The sequence below is a fragment of the Lissotriton vulgaris genome, chromosome 2_1, assembly GCF_964263255.1.
Source record: "Lissotriton vulgaris chromosome 2_1, aLisVul1.2, whole genome shotgun sequence".
Taxonomy (NCBI): domain Eukaryota; kingdom Metazoa; phylum Chordata; class Amphibia; order Caudata; family Salamandridae; genus Lissotriton; species Lissotriton vulgaris.
In genome coordinates, this window is record NC_141687.1 from 1,445,324,243 (window position 1) to 1,445,339,833 (window position 15,591).

At 48.8% G+C, this 15,591-nt stretch overlaps 1 protein-coding gene across 8 annotated transcripts in view; it reads right to left on the reverse strand.

Moving 5' to 3' along the window:
- LOC147732730 (NXPE family member 4-like) overlaps window positions 1-15,591 on the reverse strand; it is a 572,962-nt gene that overhangs the window by 389,366 nt on the left and 168,005 nt on the right. For 5 of the 8 annotated variants that reach the window (XM_086957290.1, XM_086957285.1, XM_086957287.1 and 2 more), the window contains exon 3: window positions 7,241-7,308. The exons of the other annotated variants lie outside the window; for them this stretch is intronic. The gene's annotated coding sequence lies outside the window, so the exon portion shown is untranslated. The remainder of the gene's footprint in view (window positions 1-7,240; window positions 7,309-15,591) is intronic. 8 annotated transcript variants of the gene reach the window in all.

The following is a 15,591-nucleotide window of genomic DNA, read 5'->3' on the forward strand; positions in this document are numbered from 1 at the left end:
TTGGTGGATTTGTTTTTTTTTGTGCGTTGCATTTGTTTGTTTGAGTTGACACTGCACTATTAACTGTACAAATTATAAAAAACGCTCTTCATGGGCAGAGGCAACTCTGCAGCGTGTTTCCTTTGAAAAGCACGCTTTTACAACAGTTCGCACACAACGTCAGGTAACACAAGAACGTCAGAGGCACGTCAGTAACTACAAATGACTAGTCCTGTTGCCTGGTGACATCAGAGCCACAGGAACATGATTCAGGAGGGAAGGAGGAAGTGGATTTAAGGTAAACGGACATTCCCTCCTAAAGAGGAGCACGTTATTAGGGACAGAAACAACATCAACCTTGGTCAGCTTAACTTCCCCCAAAGAACCAGAACAGCAAGTAAATGCAGGAAGGGCATAAGGAACCTTGAGGGCTGCAAAATCACAGCAAAAATATGAATAGCCCTTATGTCATAGCTTTCAGAATTGCCAAAGTTTAAAAGCGGGTCGCTTAACATTAAAATGCTGCTTCACTTTTAATCCAAATGCTTTTGATTATATTTTTTGAGTCACAACAAAATGCTAATAGAGTTCAGGACAATCTTGCAATACTAAAGTAGGGCAACTTGAAAGCTGAGAAATAAAAACAGTTTGGAGTTCTCTGACAGTGAGTTCTGAAGAGGGTGGGGGCACCCTTCGAGTGCTGTTGGTGGGCAGCTGGGGGTGTACAGTTCTAGCTGGTGGCCGACTGAACTCAACCCCCCCCCGCAACCTGTTCAAGCCGCCCGGAACCTAGGCTTCCAATGTGACACCTCCCTCTCCTGTAAGACTCAAATCAACAAAGTCACCTCAGCCTGTTTCGGGAAGCACGAATGATAAAAAAAATCATCCCCTACCTACCGCTGGACTCTCGAAAAACAGTAATCCATGCCCTCATCACTGCTCATCTAGATTATGCCAACAGCTTGTACGTAGGTGCCCCTACTTACCTCATTAACCAACTACAAAAAGTTCTGAATGCTGCAGCAAGGCTGATTTGCAATATTCCTTACTGTCATTCCATTTCATCCATTTCACCCCACCTGATCAAACTTCACTGGCTCCCAATAAAACTGCGCATTCAATTCAAAGCCTTAACCTTGGCCTTTAGAGCTCTCAATGACCGAGGCCCCACCTACCTACGTTGCAGAATGAGGTTTTCACAAGCACCACGAAACCTCAGATCCAACCATCTCCGCCTCATGATCTGCCCCCGGTTTCGCCTTGCACGCACGGGAGGAAGAGCCCTTGCAGTAGCCACCTCCAAACTCTGGAATCAACTGCCCACAGAATTAAGATTTCTAACGTCAGAACCCCTATTTCGGAAAAAACGAAAGACCTGGTTATTCTCCCAAGTCTAACTCTATTCCTTCCTTCAATCTCCCCTGACCCTTTTGAGATAATGTCTTCAGCGCCGGGACACCTCCGTCGGAGGTAGCTGTTGCGCTCTACAAAATCCTAAATAAATAAATAAATAGCTACATACCTAGCTCTGTAACTAGGGAGGAAGTCTTTTCGTTATTTGTTATTTACAATTTCTAATTGATGACAAAATGATTTGTCCTGATCTCTTATAAGCAGTTAATTTAACCTCCGTTTTGCTAGTAAAACTGAATTATCGTGTCACAAAATGATGCGTGTCTAAAAATGCAGGTAATTTAACCTACGGTTTGCTAGGAAAACTGAATTAGCGTGTCTCGAAATGATGCATGTCTATAAAGTGTGTCACCAACATGAAAAGTTTGGAAAGCACTGCTGTACATACACAAACCATGGCATTTTGCTTTTTCCATGTGTGCTGCACAAGACTGCATACATGGAAAAAGCAAAAAAGAGGAGAACATTTAATTTCTCCTAGTTTCGACGATTTAAGACCAGGATTTTCCTGGTCTTAATTTTGGCCTTGCCTCCTATGTATGCCACCCTTGTACATAGGGGGCAGCATCAAATACAATAGGTGTTGCAGTGGAACGCCCACCACAACACCCACTGCACGCTCTTTTCACGCTAAACATAGCGTGAAAGGGTGCATTATGTACAAGCCAGCGTTAAGCCACTTAAGGTGCCTTAATGCTGCATTGTACATAAGGCAAGCCCCTATTACTAGGGTAATGTCACAAAAAGTGACATTCCTGTGGCGATAGGGGCTTGTACATATGCCTCTAAGTATAGCGTTAAAGGGGGCCTTGTAAATAGGGTGAAGCCCCTATTGCCACAACGTCGTGGAAAGTGATGTTTGGGTGGCAATAGGGGCTTGTAAATATGCCCCATAATGTCTTATTTTTTGGGGAAGTGAAGGAGCTCTACTAGCATAGCGAGCGTAAGAACTAGAGGGCTTGTAACATAAGTATTATTTACTGTGAGTTATGACAAGGCAGTTAGACATCACAAATAAAATCAAAGGGAGCAAACCAAATAGGGAAAAATATTTTTACCTACAAAGAGAACATATTTTTTACCATTGCAAAGTTGCTAGTTTTTTTGCATCGAAAACATAGCGGTAATTTGTGCAATTTAAAAGTTTCGTAGACCACTATGGCACTAAGACACTGAAAAAACGTATGTGTTCGAACACTTAAAACGTTGAAGACCCGTTACGCACTTTACCTTATTTATTAAATGGTAGGCGCTCTGCAGTTGTGACAGTTCAGTTACACCCCGGGCTTATAAGAAATCACAACAGGCACAAATGTCAATCTATTGTGCTTGCTGAAATGGGGAAGCGTGTGAAAGTGCAGTTAATCCCCGGGCCAACCAAAAGCCCCAGCAAACAACCAAGCAAATGCCCTACAGTTGTAGAAGTGAGAGAACGCTGCTCCCTTTGTGAACGTGCAAAGTAACCGGCTTGTAACAAATAGTTTTTGTTGTGCATTGTGAGCCTGCAGTTAAACCCCAGGGCGTGCAAACAGTCACCCCACAGCAGAAACATAACTTTGACAGCTTATACTAGTATAGAGGAAGCGTGTTGCTGCCGGGGTGTTGCAAGACCACAAATAATTAGAACGGGAGCGCTCCAACAGGGAAAATGTATTTTACCTGCATTACCAATATATTTAAAAGCATTGTTAATTTGATATTTGTAGTGTATGATGGTGCATTGTAATCACTTAGGGGTTGGGGGGGGGTGAAAAATCTCCACACTCACACCTCAAAAATAAAGTCATCCATTATGGTTGCGGAAATACGTAACTGTAAAACTCCCCGCAAGCAAAAAACAGAATCCATTGCAGTTTTGGAAGAGAGGGAGCGCGTTATGTGGCAGTCACACATGGAGACCCACTGTAAACGGAAAACAAAATATAGTGCAGTTGGGGAAGCATGAGAACTAGTATGGTGCACTAAGACCCTGTCTTTCATTAGAAACCACCAGAAACATACCCACGCACACAGAAAAGAGCCTTGATTATATTTGGGCACGTGAGAGAGTGCTACTCCCTTAGCGAGGGTATGAGCTGATGTGCTTGTAACATTCTATTGTAATTGCATATATATAGCGGTTACCACCCCTAACAAGGCGTCGGAGCGCTTTTTCGGCGAGTAGCACGCTACTCCGGAACCCATTAGATTGTCATTATAGTTGGTGATACGGGAGAGTGTGTGAAACCAAGAGTTCACGCAAACACAAAAAGACAATGCCTTAGGACGTGTGAAAACTTACCGTATTCTGAAAAGTAAAGTTATCAAATGACAATCGGTTTGGGTAAGTGTAAGTGTTTTTAGGTGTGTTTGCTGCAAGACCACAAATAAATAAAAAGGGAGCGCTCCAACAGGGCAAATGTAATTTATCTAGATTTCCAACATATTTGAAAGCTTTTAAAATTGGATATATGTAAAATGTTATGGTTCCCTTACATCCTGGTGCAGTTGAAAATGTATCGTAAAAACACCCATAAATTAAAATATTCCATTGTGTTCGGGGAAATAGATTGCTGTTAAAGTTATCGTTAACATTAAACAAAATTCATGATGGTGGAGGAAGTGGGAGAGCGGGTTTGGTGCAGGTAGACATTTTTAGAGAAATATAAAGGTAACGCGTCAATGGGGCAACTGTATTTTATCTGCATTACCAATATCATTTTTATCGTAAATGAGATAGGAGTAGTGTGTTATAGTGCAGTAACAGCCAGGAGTGGGTGATAATTTATCGCGCACACATGCATAAAATACATGAATCCATTATGTTTGTGGAAATAGGTTGCTGTCAAACTTATCGCAAATATAATTCCAAATCCATTATGGTCGATGAAGCGGAAGAGCGTGTCTTATTGCAATTACACATGGAGATCCATTGCAAACAGAAAAGATCATTTGTTACAGTTGGGAGAAGTACGAGAGCGTGTATGAGAACGTGTTATCTTGCACTAAGACCCAGACTGTTATGTTATGTTATTAACACTTATAGAGCGCACGATTACCCTCAGGTGTGCTGGCACTAAGCATTGGCCTCCGAACACTAGCTGAGGAATCATTGTGAAAAAAAACACGTCTTCAAGCTTTTTCGAAACATAAGGAGATTTGGAGCATTTTTAAGAGACAATGGTATCTCATTCCAGGCTTTTGAGGCACAGTAGATAAAGCTCTAACCACCCCAGTTGAGTTTTTGTATCCAGGCTTTTGAGGCACAGTAGATAAAGCTCTAACCACCCCAGTTGAGTTTTTGTATCCAGGCTTTTGAGGCACAGTAGATAAAGCTCTAACCACCCCAGTTGAGTTTTTGTATCCTGGGAGTTTGTATTAATTTGGCACTGGTAGATCTCAGTGTCCTCCTAGGCTCATACCATAGGAACTTGTGCCTGAGAAATTCTGGACCAATACCTTTGATGGCCTTAAAGACTATACACAGCGCTTTAAAGCGAGATCTTTGTTTTATAGGAAGCCAATGTAGCTTCCTAAGCTCGCCTTTGACAGAGGCAAATTTGGGGATGCCAGACAGCAGCCTGGCTGCTGCGTTCTGAACTAATTGAAGTCTGACATTTTTGCAGATTCAGGTATAGACTATTACAGTAGTCCAGCCGCAATGTTATCAGGGCCATGACTACTGTTTTCAAACTGTTCTCTGTCAGAAAAAACGTTATTTTCCTTATGATTCTAAGAATCATAAAGCATGCTGAGGTCACCTGGCTAATCTGGTCCCCCATGATAAGCCTATCATCTACCACTACCCCCAGGTTTTTAGCCTTCTTGGTTGCTGTGGGGCAAAGCCCCAATTCTTCTTGCCACCAATCTGGTGTCCACACCAAGGGATTGTTCCCAAACTTTACCACCTCAGTTTTACTAGAGTTCAAGTTCAAACAATTAGAGGACATCCAATGGGATATGGCACTCATACACTCATGAAAATGCTCCCCGATCTCTTTCTCACCACCCTTGCTTATGGAGAACACAATTTGTGTGTCATCAGCATAGGAGGTGAGCTGAAAGCCAAAGGCCCTGATAACTCCAGCGAGAGGAGCCACATATATATTAAAAAGCTTAGGGCTCAAAGATGAGCCCTGTGGCACCCCGCATGGGAGTAAGAATGGCTTAGATGTATTGCCATCCAGATCTACTGTTTGGGACCTGTCGGCTAAGAAGGACTGTATAAGTTTCCATTTCCATGCGAGTCCTGCCACACCAATCCCAGACAACCAGTCCATCAAAATGTTATGATGGACCGTGTCAAAGGCTGCCAACAGGTCCAACAGGATCAAGACGGCACTTCCTCCTCCATCTACGGCTTCTCTGATTTCCTCCGTAGATTTCAACAAAGCCAGCTCAGTGCTATGATCAGCCCTGAACCCATATTGCGATGGGTCCAGAGAGTTGTTAAGCTGAAGGAAAGCACTGAGCTGGGAATTCATCACCTTTTCCAGGATTTTGGCGGGGAGAGGAAGCCGTGAGATAGGCCTATAGTTATTCGGTTCTTTGGGGTCTGCATTCTCCTTTTTCAGAAGCGGAAGGACAGAGGCAACTTTCCAGATCTTGGGAAAAATCCCGGAAGCTAAAATTTTGTTAAACACAGGGATCAGGACCGTTCCTATAACCCCTGGTATTTGTTTAATGATCCAGGCAGGGCAGGGATCACTAAGAGCTCCTGATCGGATTTGGGTTAAAATCCTTATGAATTCTTGAGTCTCCAATGGTATAAATTGGTCCAAAGATCTTAATGGATCTCTGCTTTCCAGTCCACTAGTATTGTTGCTTGCCTGTGTATTTTCGTCAGCCTCAGTGAATGAGGAGAATATCGCTTGCACTTTCTCTTTAAAAAAAATCAGCAATTTCATTACAGAATGAAAGATTGCTATAGCTCTTAGGACCAGGGGGTGAGGTCAATTTTTTATGGTATTAAACAGTTCCTTAGAATTGGACTTAGCTGATGCTATCTGCTTAAAGAAAAACTGTCTTTTAGCCTCAAATAAGCTTTGTTTGTAACTTGTAATGGATTGTTTATATTTAACCTTGTCTGTATTCATATACATTTTGCGCCAGGCCCTTTCTAATAGTTTACCTTCCAGTTTCCTAGCTCTATGTTCTTCTGAGTACCAGGGGGCTGAGGGAGTAGCTTGTTTGGAAATCCACTTTTTACTGGGGGCTAAGAGATCGCAGGAAGCGGTAAGCCATTGATTGTAGTCAGTGACCGCAGCTTCCACTTCAGTGGGAAGAGGTCGTAGCGAGCTACTAAGAGAGATCTCAAATTTATTGATATCTAAGTTTCCCCAAGCTCTAGTCGTAATCCCTTGGTCTGATTTGCTGTGATCAAGACTTAACAGAAACACAAAACTAAATGCCTAGGAGAGCATGTCACGATACACGTAGATTCTGTTGCGGATGACAGCATAACAAGGGCCAATTAAAATGCATAACGATGGAGGAATTTAGATACATTTACGAATGGAAGCGCAAACAAAAGATAACAAGCATTGGCATAGCCAATAGGTCTCGCCTTTGGGAACTTATAAGCGAAAGCTTGATTTGTTGCACCAAGGATATTGTGCTGGATAACTAAACACTTATAAGTTCATAACGGCGATACCAATTGGCATTGCCAATGCGTGTTGGTACTTGTTCTTCCATGACCAGAGCCATCCCAGGAGTGTCTTGGGTTTCTCCCACAAAAGTTAATTCACTTCATGGGGCCCTGGCGGAAATCTGACCTGTCCACCACAATCAACAATAATCGAGTCATTAGGGCTCTCCTGAAGTGCACCAATCATTCCATTTCACTGTTTGATTACAATGCACTTACCCCGCCTTCCAGTGGACTGGTTATCCACCCAAGCTCGCCTTGCACCGAAATCGAATCCAGGAGCGTTACTGCAAAAGAAAAGGAAAGAGAATATGATAAATGCCACTTCTGAGAATGAACAGCGTTTAATGGTGGTAAAGCGGCCTAGTACATAGGTGTCCAGCATAGGTCCAAGAGGGCCAAGCCCATTCACGATTTTTAGGAGAGGCACATATGATACATTTGCACACAATTATTGTTAAGGAAACTAAATCACAGAGTCAGTGGTTATTCAGAAAACCTGGCACGGATCTGACATTCATGGACTCCTAAATGAGTGGATAATTTGGTGGTTTTAAACCCACCTTTGGAGCTAGAGTAAACACTTTGTAAGCCTAGGCACACTGCTTAAATTCACTGTTCCCGAAATTTCAAGTATGCTTAGTGTTTAAAAAGTGTCGATTTGTATAAGTGAAGCAAATGTAATGTATTGTGATTTTTATTGCTGGAGTCATCACCTGCACGACTGCTCCATGTAACCTTGATTCAACACACTGCACTGCCTTGTTAGTTAGTTCACTGTACCTTGAAGAACTGCTTTACTTGTAAACGGATACATTTGTTCTCACCAGAGGGGCTGTTATGTTTACATTGAATATTTAGTAGGCCTTGCAAATGTTTTACAGACACAAAAAATCTACCCTGTGCCAAAAAATATAGTTCTGACAGTATTTTAATAAAAGTAATAAACCTGGGACTCCACAAACATGCCAGAAGGGAAAATAGGGGGAAGTAGTTGCAAACCCTTGGAAGGAGCTATTTCCAATAATCATACCTATACCTAAATATAAAGGCCTACTACAGCAGTATGAGCTCCACTCCCAGCTCCGACTTTACTCCTACATTACATTTACCACAAGAAAGCACTATCGTTTTGCACTCTTGCTTAGTGTGGGCCTGTGCATGATGTATGCCTTTGCGAGATTGATTAGTTGTCTCCCTTCCTATTTTTGGTGCAAGGTGTAGGCTTACAGGGATAGGTTGCAAGTAATACCAGTGAAAAGAATGTCATCAGATGCACTAATATTTTGTGAAAATTGCACTTATTCTGTGAAAAATAACTGAAACATTTGCGCGCCCCTAACTTTGTGGCATGTTCTGCCTTATGTGTTACATGAAAAAAGCATTTTAATTTATAGCGCCTTTTACAAGACGTGTTCTAGCAGCAAACCCCTGAAATAAATCCGAAAGTGCTGAGCGCTCTGTCCTCTGTAATGACTCCAGCATTTTCCAGCCCCAGGTCTGCTTATTACTGCCATCTTTTTAGGTCTCGTAGCGAACGCAGCGCTTCGCTTCCGTGACTCTTGCTGTCGCTTTGGTGCTGGAAGGGAGACAAACCATGTGTGTGCCCGGACAGGGTGCGATGCGCACGCTCATGGACGTCTCCTCTCTGGCGTCTCATTTATAGTGATAAGAGCTTTCACATGCATTTCATTTATTAGCGCTTGTTGTTATAACTTGTTCGTCTTCTCATCTCCTCTTTGCTTCTTCCTTTTATCTCTCCCGGTTTATCTTTCTCCATCATCTACTGACCTTGACTGGCTGAGTAATGTTGGGAATTTTCCTGGAGCCGCGCGGCCTGCACTCTGCGCCGGTTCAACTCGAAGGGTGGCATGCCTGGCAGGGGGGGTGCTGCAGGTACCTTTAACACCCCCTCCCTCCCCACATCACAGGCGGGGGCTGTGTCTCAGGGCAGGACATCAAGCAGCTTCCGGTCTTTCAAGCTCAGTGGCTGGGGTTTCAGAAGTTGGCCTTTGACCTGTTGAAGCCGCCTAGCTCATCTCACTGGTTTACGGGGTCTGATGCAAGACCCAGACACGCAGCATTTCCCGAGTCTAGGGATCTGAGATGGTTGAAGTACATTTTTTATTTCTCTTTTGTAGATTTTCGTGTCTTTGTGCAGCCTCGCGCAATAACCACTCCACGCATGTCTTACCGTAAAAGGCCATTTATTAGGACAGGTATGACAACCAAATTTCAACGTAACATCAATAACAGTTAACAATCCCCCCAACATCATGACCTCCAAACATCATCCATTCACATACTCCACTACTCACTCCAATTCACACCACGACCTCTTCACGCATACCATTCACTTTCCCCTTCATCCTCCTCCAGCATCTCCCGTCATCTCACCTCCATCTACCACACCCTCCATCCTGCACCTGTAACCCCCTCCCCGGAAGGGTGATTCTGCCCCGTCATAGACTCCCCACCCCTCCCAAGTTCTGCCACCCAGGGAACCCCCGGAGGGCGGTTACCTGCTCCACCAAACGTGCACCTTTCGCACTCAATCTCGCCTACACCAGATAGACTCGTTCCACAACAGGTTGATGGGATCCCGCATTTTCATTAGATAGTAAGCATTTCCCATGTGCGAAAGGTGCACACTGTCATCGCGGAAGAGAAGGGGCTCCTCAAGTCGGAGCCCGACATGTGCCAGAACTTTGATTCCGTGAGCATCACAAAAAAGTCTCATAGCCCGATTCAATTTCCGCCTTGCCCTCTCAATGGCAGCAGGCTTAAGTGCCCCCCTCCAAATCCTTCGTGGCACAAACTCTGTCCAAACAATACAGACGCAAGCCAGATTGCTCCTCATTGCCTTCAGATCCCTCTGCATAAAATGTAACAAGGACACTCCTGACGGTTTTACCAAGTCATTTTCTCCCAGGTGGATAACCAGCATGTCCGGGCAACCCATTTGAGACACCTTCTTCGTCAGCCAGGGCATCAAATCGCCCCAACGCATCCCACTCTTACCCCACCAATGGACCTCGTGAGGCTACAACTGTACACCTGCCTGTCCGCATATTTTGATGCCCAGTGTACAAAGGAGTGTCCAACAATCCAGGTAACCGTCTTGGCCCCTGGCCCCCGAACGCAATCTACGAAGAGAAAGAGGTTAACACCACAGCAAAACAGATCTGTAAAACAACTGCAGCAGGCCCCCCCCGGCTACCCTGACTCTGACCTCCTTCATGTACACACATAGCGTTCGCAGCAGCGGGACCTCCAGCGCCCAATTCTCCGAATCTCCTCCCAGGACCAACCCAGCCCCGCCGCTGCCGTAGCCGCACCAATATGAAACGAGTGAGTGCCAAAACGCGCTGTATCCCTGCCAATCCCCCGCAAAGCCATCCGCAACACAGCCAACAACTGAAAGGACGTCAAGCGCCTCAAAGAAGTATGCACAAAAATCTCTCCATCCGACCTCTGCACTTGTCCCAAAAAAGCCGTCCACTCCCGCACCAGGCACACGCCCGCACACCCGCTCCCCTTCAGCCACACCCATTTGCCTCGACCCATCTGGTCCGTCTTTAAACGACCCAACCATATACCCAGCCGGTCCCCGTCCAACCTCACATCCTCAAACAAACGCCCCGGAGCCCCACGCACTCCCAACAACTCCGATACCTGAAATGCTCCGAAGAACATCCAGACCATGCACAATCGGAACAACGCCACCTCCCCATCGTCATAACAGCATTGGGGCAATTCCCCCAGCGCTCTCGTCAACAGCTCAAAAGTGATTGCTTCACGTGGCAACTCTCCCCCTCCCCCCTCTGACCTCAAGCAACCCCAACCTTTCAACATTCGACTCAACTTATCCGCCCTGGCCGGATCAAAACCCAAGTAAACCATGCTGTAAAACAAGATGCCAGTCAGTTTGCCAGCTATCGTAGTCTGCGACAATCCTCTGTATATGCCATCCAAAACAAAACGCACTACTCCCCGTTCACAGTCACTCTGGGGCATCTCCCACGCAGCCCTGTTCCAACCCAAAAAGGCACCAAACTCAGACCATGCCAACCTGTACGCTCGCCTCATAGATTCAGCTATAGGTTTCTCGACCAAACCCACCACTCTCACTCCCCCCAGGCCCAGATACCCTCCGGCACCTGGGTCTTGCAAGCCTCTGCTCCCGGCGCCAACCTCCTGAAGCGCTGCCACTGCGAACGAGATAACGCATCCGCAATTTCATTACTCGCCACATGCACATGTTGCGCGCGAAAAAGCGCATTAAAACGCAAGTAGAGCAGCACGAAACTTCGCAGCAGGCGCAGCACTCTCAGATCCTTTGTCTTCTGATTGTTCACCAGTTCCACCACCGTCATATTGTCCACATGGAACAAAACCGACCGGTTCCGGAACTCCGGCCCCCACACCACCAACGCCACCAACAGGGGAAAGAACTCGAAAAACGCAATGCTCCTGCCCTGTCGCAGCCAATGAGCCGGCCACTGCTCTGCACACCAATGCCCGTCCCAAAGACTCCCCACCCCTCCTAGCCTCACCACATTCTCCCGTCAGTCCTTTCCCGACTAACAAGAAATCATCCAGGTAGTGCGACACCAGCCGGTGCCCACTCTTCTCCACGAAAGGCCACTGCAAAAAGGAACTGAAGGTCTCAAACAGTGCACAAGAAATCGCACAACCCATCGGCAGCACCATATCCACAAAGATGGCCCCCTCGAATTGCATGCCCAGCAAAGAAAAATCCGCCGGATGAATGGGGAGGAGGCCAAAGGCCGACTTGATATCGAATTTGGCCAACTCTGCCCCCTTCCCGCAAGCCCTCACCAAGCTAACGGCATCATCCACTGACGCATACAACACCCTGGAATCCTCCTCTGCGATGAAGTCATTCACCGAACTCCCTTCTGGCCACGACAAATGGTGAATCAGTTTGAACTCCCCTCGCTCCTTTTTGGGAACCACCCCCAGTGGAGAAATGATAAGGCCTGACATTGGCCACGTGTCAAACGGGCCAACAATCCTACCCTCCGAGACCTCCTTCTGCAACTTGCTCGCCACCACCTCAGGCAATTCCTTTGCCAAACGCAGGTTCTCCACCCAACGCCTCTCCCTGGGACCCTGATAGCCAACCAGAAATCCTTCCACAAACCCCCAATGAATCTTCAAAGCTGCATCTCTATCAGGGTACCTAGAGAGCCATGGACCCATGGCCTCCACCTTAACCGGAGTAGGGGCCCTTCGGCCCAGATTGGCCCCTACCCTTGGTAATCTTCCACTGTTCTGAAGGTGTGGCGAGAGTAAGGCACTTTGTGACCGGGTGACACCCCACACTTGGAGCACTTGTGTTTAAACATGGGTGTCGCGTGCAAAACCTTTATTAAAGTTCCAGCAGGCCCCAGTGGTTCCTGGTTTGTACTGCTGTCCAGCAGCCCCGTCCACGTTCCCTGACTTCCTGACCCCCCAGACACTCCCTGACCCCCCGCCCCAGACTGGTCGGGACGAGGCTGAAAAGGCCGGTACGCAATCGGGAGACCACTCGCCGTATGAGTAGATGCCGCCGCCTGCGTAGAAGACATCCACTGCACCCAAAGCTCCTGATCAATGTCACCCCATGGCTTGTCCGGGTTCACACTAATCCTGGCCCTAAACTCCTCATCATAACTCAACCAGGCAAAGCCCCCAAAATGCAATTGGGCCTTCCGTATTACATCCATATATTTAAACAATGCTATTGCCCTGTCCGTATGCTTCTCACAATAGATACTCGCGTATATCAACAACGCCGATGTCCTGTTCTCCATTGTCACAGGCACCCTCGGCCGCCTGGTCAACTCCCACTCCTCCTCCTTTGAACCCTCCTTCGCCTGAATTTCTCTATGTAAAAGTTTGAAAACATCCACATACTCATGTTTCCAAATCCTGGCCTTCGTCTTTTCCGACAAATGCAACCCGAGTGGCATCGCCAAACCCATGTAAGGCAACTTCTTCTTTAACTTATCCGAACCATCCTCCTTCCCACCCTGATCATCCGCCGCGTCTGTCTGCGTGCTGGCCGTCATGACCTGCTTCTTACCATCCTTAGGAACGGGCCCGTGACCCCGAAGGCCCCCACATCCCGCACAGAGCCATCCCCCACACCCACCGATCGGCAGGCCTTCTTGCGCCCCCCTCTAAGACCTTCGTCCCAAGCATCCCACCATGCACCCTCTCCTGCCAAAGTCGTTGGAGCTCCGCGCTCCGTCCTCCGGGCATCCGTCGGCTTCTGACTCCCTTTGGCCGCCCGGCCAGCTCCGTCCTGAGCCGCCTAGAAAACATCAATCCTGCTTGTTGTGGCTCCCCCTTTCCCCCAACATTCATCGTCACGCACTTCACCTTCCTCCAACTCCTCATCCTCATCCTCATAGTCCAACCGTTCCTCATCAACTTCTACTGCTGCCACTCTCTGCACCTCATTCACCACTCGTTTCACACCTTTCCCTCGCACTCCAGGTATAAACTTGCATTCCAGCATTGCAGTTGAGCGCTCCCTCGGTGGAGGGCAGGCGGCCGCGGACCCCCCTGCTGCTTTGTCCCGGCATTTGGAGGCCGTTTTGCGCCCCACCGGCCCACCCTTGCCTCTGCCAGTACTCACCGCTGGCTTGCTCCCGCCCCCCCGAGCCGTCTGCGCCTGGGGAGGCCCCAGTGCCACCAGGTCTCTGCGCCGCCAGAGCAGTCCCTGACCCCTCTACCCAGACCCACTCACCCCGCGACCCGGGGGCCCCCCTGCCACGGCCTCTACCAGTGCCTGCCCCACGCGCAGGTGCCGGGGCCCCTTTGCCCCCATGCACACCACCCGCCCGCGCCTCCTTGGCAGCGCACAAACATTGCCATGCCTATTCAGATTCCTCAATAATGCGACGTTGGTCGCGGATCTTCTCCTCCTCAGTCATGTGCGCCCACCTGGCATACCACGTGTCCTGCCCGGAGGGTTCCTTGGAAACCTCCGCCTCCCGCTGTGGGGCCGAGCGACCCCCTTTCGGGTGAGCCCCTCCCGCCAGCTGGTGTAACCACTTGGCGGGGCCCTTCCCCTTGGGGACGGGCGCCCTCACTACCCCATTCCTGCCGCTGGACAAATCCACCGGCTGTTCTCCTGACAGGCCACCCCCTTCCTCGGGCTTCCGACTCCCCTTGAGACAGCGCAAGCGTCAACTCCTCCCCTGCCGACACCTCCGAAGCAACCTCGTCCTCCTGACCGCTGTCCTCACTGTCCTCCCTCATGGCCTCCTCAATGCCCCCTTGATCCAGCCAGTCCGCCTCCGAATCCGAGGGGGTTAGGCTGCCAACGTGCATGACCAGCGGTGCGCGGTCCGGGTCCGAGGTGCCGCCCCCCGCCAAAAACTCCAGTCCTCCCCCCCACCGCGACCGACACATCCACCAACCGCGCAGGGAGGCTCTTACGCCGTCCTCTGCGCAGAGGCGCCTCCGGCTGCTTTTTGCCTCTACCCCTACCACCCGCGCCTGATTGGGCCGGTGGCTGCTCGTCCACGCAAGCCACCACCACCGCCGCCGCCACACCCGCTGATGCAGGCCTTGGCGTCCGGGTCATGCTGACCCACGCCTGATCCAGAACTCCTGGCCGCAAGAGGTCCGCCCTACCGGCTCTCCCCAACACCAGCAGAGCCTCGCGCACCGCCTCAGCGTCCGGTGTCGCCATGGCCCCCCTTCACAGAGGTCCTGCACTGCGTGACCCCCTAAACCCACTGCACCCGCGAAATGCGTGCAATTCAGCACCTTGCGCATGCCCGCCAGATGCGTGAGATTCGGCACCTAAGTCCCGCCCGCGAGATGCATGGGATACGGCACTTCGCGTCTCATGCGCAAAGCGTGTTACGAAACTAGGGGAGAGCGCGCCCGCCGGCAAAAACTCCTAACCCCTCAGTCAATGGTGAAAAAGGCTAGCACTCCACTTACCGGACTACACTGGGGCACCAGCGGCGTCCAGACCCACACCCCTACAGATCCTAACAACTATCCCTGCCACAAGGCCCTGCAAAATGAAAAACCCCCACACCACTACAAACTAACTGTTTCCTGCGGCACCGGGGACAGGAAGAGGAAGGACTTCCTGCCCTGTCCCCTTATGTACCCTCCCTAACTCCCCACCCCTAAGCCCACCCCCCAGCCTATCCTAGCCTACCTGTCCTGCTATCGCGCGAACACCCCAGGGGAAGACTGGTCTGTCAACCTCACTTCCCCTTGGGGCTGCATCATTCGATCCCGAAATGATCTATCATATTCATAATAATTCTGGAACTGAGCCCCAGAATCTCGAGGCTAGTGCTGGGCCCAGGTATAGTGCCACACCACACGTCCCTTGTGCATAACGCATTGCCTTCCTGCTCTAGATTTCATTAATTCTCGCAGTGGCGTGCCTTCTTCCTGAGAGGAATCGTGTCACGAGTTCCCTAAGAGGTGTTTCTCAGAAATTTGTTAATCGCACGACAGAATAGAGTATTCCGCTCTTTTGCAGGAGGGTGTCACTGACTGGGTACCTCCTTTCAACATGCTTGACT